Source organism: Myotis brandtii, unplaced genomic scaffold (assembly GCF_000412655.1).
Source record: "Myotis brandtii unplaced genomic scaffold, ASM41265v1 scaffold115, whole genome shotgun sequence".
NCBI classification, from domain to species: domain Eukaryota; kingdom Metazoa; phylum Chordata; class Mammalia; order Chiroptera; family Vespertilionidae; genus Myotis; species Myotis brandtii.
This window is the reverse complement of record NW_005353967.1, coordinates 1,469,748-1,474,715: the sequence shown is the minus strand read 5'-3', so window position 1 is coordinate 1,474,715 and position 4,968 is coordinate 1,469,748. Positions and strand designations below refer to the sequence as shown.

At 44.9% G+C, this 4,968-nt stretch overlaps 1 long non-coding RNA gene across 1 annotated transcript; it reads left to right on the top strand.

Annotated features, from left to right (window-relative positions):
- The first annotated feature begins 167 nt into the window (after positions 1-167).
- LOC102240174 lies at positions 168-4,673 on the top strand. Its single transcript, XR_313101.2, has 4 exons — positions 168-289; positions 1,380-1,506; positions 2,807-2,874; positions 4,556-4,673. It is a non-coding gene; the product is annotated as an uncharacterized LOC102240174 (long non-coding RNA).
- The last annotated feature ends 295 nt before the right edge of the window (positions 4,674-4,968 follow it).

Sequence of the window (4,968 nt, the reverse complement as noted above, 5' to 3'; positions counted from 1 at the left end):
CGGTTCGGGATTGGAGGACGCGAAGGGCAGAGGGCGGGCGCCCGAGGGCTCCATGATGGCGATTGGCTTAGATGCCCAGCGCTGTTGTTGACGCGCCAATCACGGCGCACGAGGCGCGGCGGCGAGTCCCGCAGCGTCCCGCCCGAGGTCCTGCTTTTTCTCGGGTTTGCTTTTTCATTCCCTCGGTTTCCTGTTCCGGAGGCGCTGGCGGCGCCGCGGTCTCGGCGGCTGCAGCGTAAGCCTGGCTCTGCTCTGACGGCGACCTCACGGCCCGGGAGCCTTTTTGCAGGTAAAAGGACCACCTTGCGGGGGTTCGAAGAGGGAGCGTTGGCGAGTGTCTGGATTTTAATGGGGCTGGAGGCCTGGGCTGCAGCCAGACGCGCCTGAAAGTTAAGCTCGGACAGCCCGTCTTCAGATCTGCAGCGCAGGGCAAGAAGGCGACCCGAGGCCCGGGTCCCCTAAGTACAAAGGAGTGACAGATGAGAGCTTTCATTCATTGCTGGGGCGCGTGCGCTGGTCCCCGCCTGGGGTCGTCCGCGTGTCGCCGGGGAGGTGGACAGTGAGCCCATCCTGGCCGGGTTGGGGTTCACAGTCTGGCGGGAGATGCAAACAGGGAAACACGCAGTTCAGCCGGAGGAAGGAGATGGGCCTGCGGGTTCATCTGGGGGGAAAGAGGACGTCTTCATAAAAGCGTAGTCACATTTGCAACTCTTTCTACATAGACCGATGTTCTGCACGTGTTAACTCTTCAAAACAGCTCTCTCACTTTCCCTGCTTCCAAACACCAACCTAGGAGTAGGCAGACGCAGAAAATGATTGCTTTTCCACTTGTAGCAGATTCCTTGACTTTTGAATTAAAGTTTGCATCCATAACACAGCCTGACTATACCTTTAGGAGGTCAGTTGCATAGTCAGTGTTTTCAGATGTTCTATCTATAGGAGCGTCCCGGGGGATCGCATAGTGAATGTTCAGCTGTTGGACAGTGAACGAGCGTGTTAGTGATCCTGGCTGTTGCCCATTTCTAGGTCCGTGAGCACGTTCCTTTGTGTTCCCCCTAGACCCAGTGCATACCTCTTTTCTTGTGTTTATTTGCATTGTGTTATTTTTATTTAAAAATGTGTTTGTATGTGGGTTCTGAGCTCCTTTAGGATTGCAGGCTGTGTCTTACTCATCTTTGTGTTCAGCACACAACCTGCGACAGTGCCCCACACGTATTGGCTCATTAAGTGTTGTATGAATCAGTGGAAAGGTTTTTGTCTGGTTTTAATCATGCAGATCTGTTGTGAATATATGTGAAAGGGAAATGTACAGTAGCAACATAGAGACATAATACTATTGGTGAGACAATAAACCTTTATTCATCACCTACTGTGTGCAGGATGCTTTGCCAGGGGCTGTGAAGGATCCAGAAATGACTATGAATCAACCCATGTCCTCAAGGAGCTAATAATCTAGTGGAGAAGTTAGACATGTGCACACATGACTATACTATGAGGCAGTCTCTGGTAAGTGCTATAAAAGAGGTAAGTACAGACTAAGAGGGAAGTCTACAGGGAATGAGGTGACTTCTTAAGGGAGCCAGGGAAGGCTTCACAGAAGAGGTGACATTTGACAGAGGTAGGTGGGTAGAATTCAGTGGGCAAATTCATAGGGTTGTCGATTTCAGAAGAGCAATAGCAAAGAACAATCTGGGGGATATGATAGTATTTGGTATTTTAGGCAACTGGGAAAATCTGGAGTGATAGGTTATCTTCATGGGGAAGATAATGGAGATTAAGCCTGGAAGGAGTTGGGTTCAGATTGTGGAGGGCCTTAAATAGCAACCATGGAGTTTGAATTTGATTCTGTTGGCAGTGAGTAGCCCGTAGTGGCAAGATCAGCTGTCTAGGCCTTAGATTTATCTTGAGGGTCTTAGTCTGAAAAATAATCATTATTCAGATGTTACTTGGTGCCTGCTATTTATGAATCCCAGTGATTGATATAGCTAAACACCTGAAACTGTTTTCATGAGCCATTTGAAAATCCACCTTAAGCTCATTGGTATTTAGTTAAAAGGACTTTAGGGAGGTGCTTCCACATTGAAACTTTTTGCATTTAATATTTATTTGAGATTTTTAAACATTTTTTTGAAGTTTAAGGATTTGGAAAGTCATTCACTTTCATACCATTCTTCTATGGGAAGAGTGGAGAGTGAAAATCAAGGATAACTTATCTCTACAGGATTATAGTTACGTTTGAGTTTGAATGCTGGTGTCATTGTGAAAGATACTGGAGTATGGAGACGGGGAGGAGAAATAGTTATTCTCCCCCAACCTTTTAACAAATTAGAAATGGAGCCCTAACCGGTTTGGCTCAGTGGATAGAGCGTTGGCCTGTGGACTGAAGGGTCCCAGGTTCGATTCCGGTCAAGGGCATGTACCTTGGTTGCGGACACATCCCCATTAAGGGGTGTGCAGGAGGCAGCTGATCAATGTTTCTCTCTCATTGATGTTTCTAACTCTCTATCCCTCTCCCTTCCTCTCTGTAAAAAATCAATAAAATATATTTAAAAAAATTAGAGATGGAATATGCCCAAATTTCCAGTCTTTTTAGCTACTGATGGTTTTGAGTCAGCAAGACAAGTATTAAAGACATCTTAAAAGTTAGTTGTAAACTTTAATTCGGTTCAACATCCTCTTAATTTTGTTAGTATGCTAAATGCATTGGAAAATTCAAAATTAGTGTTAAAATAATTGCAGAAACATTTTGTAGCATTATCAGTGTAGGAAACTTTTTTACGTCTCTCCTATTCTTTCTGTCCTTTAGAGCTCATAGTCTCTGTGGGAGATGTGACTCTGACCCAGACAGCACCTCATGATGCAAGGCAATACATGGTGAGTGGTGTGATGGGATTGGCAGTGGTTTTGGGAGAACAGAGAGGAGCGAGCACTGTGCTGGGTCATAGACTGGGGGACTTTAGGTATGTGACGTGAGGAGGAAATGTGTTCATTTGGGCCATGTACATGGCTAGGAACTCAGCCCACAGCCATTAATGAGACAACCCAGAGCCCTGCAGTGATGGAACTCATAGTTCTCAGGTGCAGGCAGACATTAAGGATGGAATTCGGTAATTGGTTGGTGGATTGTAATTCTTGTAGGACCTGCTAAGAAGAAGCACAGAGTGTGTGAGAGCAGGAAACCTAACAGGCCTGCAGGGTGTTGATAGTGATAGTAGAAGGTCCTGCAAGGGTGTTATTGTAGCAGCCAGGCCAGAGACAATGGTGTGAAGTGGATGGACTCAAGTATTTACAAAGCAAAAATGATAGGAATTTTAAGATATTTAGTTAAAAGGGGTAAAGAAGGCAAAATCGTTAGATAATTTTCTGGTGTATGACTTTAGGACCAATATGTGTCTGGTATTTTCACCATAAGCATTCATTTTTATGGGTGACTAATTGGCTGTAAGGAAATTTTGCTGTAAAAATGATAAGAGGGACATGATGAAACATAAAATGAATAACAAAATGAAAAAGACTTTCTTGTGAATACATTTAAAATGTGTATAGATTCATGGAAATATACAAATAACTGATTTGGTTTTGTACTTAAGCATTTGTCTTCATTCTATGGGAAATGTGGGTTCAACTCTGCCCTCAAAGAGGGTCCTCAGCCTCTCTTTCTCCTCCCATTGTAGTGTGTTTCAAAATAAGAAATGAACACTTGGGGCAAATCATTGCCATCTGGAAGAAATGCTAGCTGTTTTAAGACCATCACCATGAAGGGTTGTTGTTGTGTATTGGTTTCAGATCCTCTTGTTTATGGCCTAAGTAAAGTTGTTTTGATCTAAAGGTGACTTTGCTTACATTGAGGACACTGTGCTGGGATGTTATTAAAATCTGTTGTCAATAAGCATTTAGCTATTGACGGGCACTGCTGGGGACTTATCGATAGGAGCATATGAAGGAGCGGCAAGAGTTGAACCCATATTTCTCATAGAATGAAGACAAGTGCTTGGTTAGGTACAACCTACAAAGTTAAAATAGCTCTCGATGATCTTGAGACACTTGCTGCTGCCGTGGTCAGGTTTGTGTGACCTACTCTTGACTGGCAGCGATGTTACATTGTGCAGCGGTCCCAGGAAGAGAAGGGCCGTGTGCAAACCGTGTGTAATAGTCCCTGGAGTAATAAATAACCTTTGGAGCAGTCACCTTGCCCGCCATACACTGGTTCCGTCACCTGCTAGCTACATGCACCAGCAGCTAGGGGTGTAGGCCAGCCATTGATACCCAGCTCTTAGTTGGAAGGACTGACTCGCCAGAGAACCAACTTATAGAAAGTACGCTAACTTTGGACTACATGTTATCACTTCTATGGAAAAGTTGCCTTGAGGCCAATGAATTGTGCAGTGAAAATGTTTGTGGCAAAGATATCTATGGCAGAGATGATAAAGGTGAAAGTACCTAGAACCTGAATGGTATCTGTTGTGATAGGAAGTGCATAGAGACGAGCATGTGGTGGTGTCTTGGAGGGCAAGATCATAAATACCTTTCAGGACATGTTGCGTTGAATTTGCAGAGTCTATGCTGAGTGGGAAAGAAGGTGAAGACAGGAAGATGCTGGTACAGATATAGAAAACGTGGGGTGTGCTGACGGGAGGACATGGTGAGGTCAGGTATTGGGGGAACTTAAGAAAGGACGTGGTAGCACATGGTTGAATAGTGGGATGTTGAATTCATCATTTGGAAGTGGAGTGTCTTTAGGGAGTGACATGGCCCAGGGAGTGACCATGGCAATGGGTTTGGTGGCTGAGACAGAAGAAGAGAAGTTTACTAGCCATGAGGAGTGTCAGATATTATGGAGAACTCAGTGCTAGGTGGGTGGACTATGCCAGTGGCCTAAGGGGTCTGTCAGTTGCTCTTGAAGTTATTCAGGCATTTGTGTAACCCTGTTTCCATAGTGAGGTGTTTTTTTTTTTTTTTTTCCCTTTT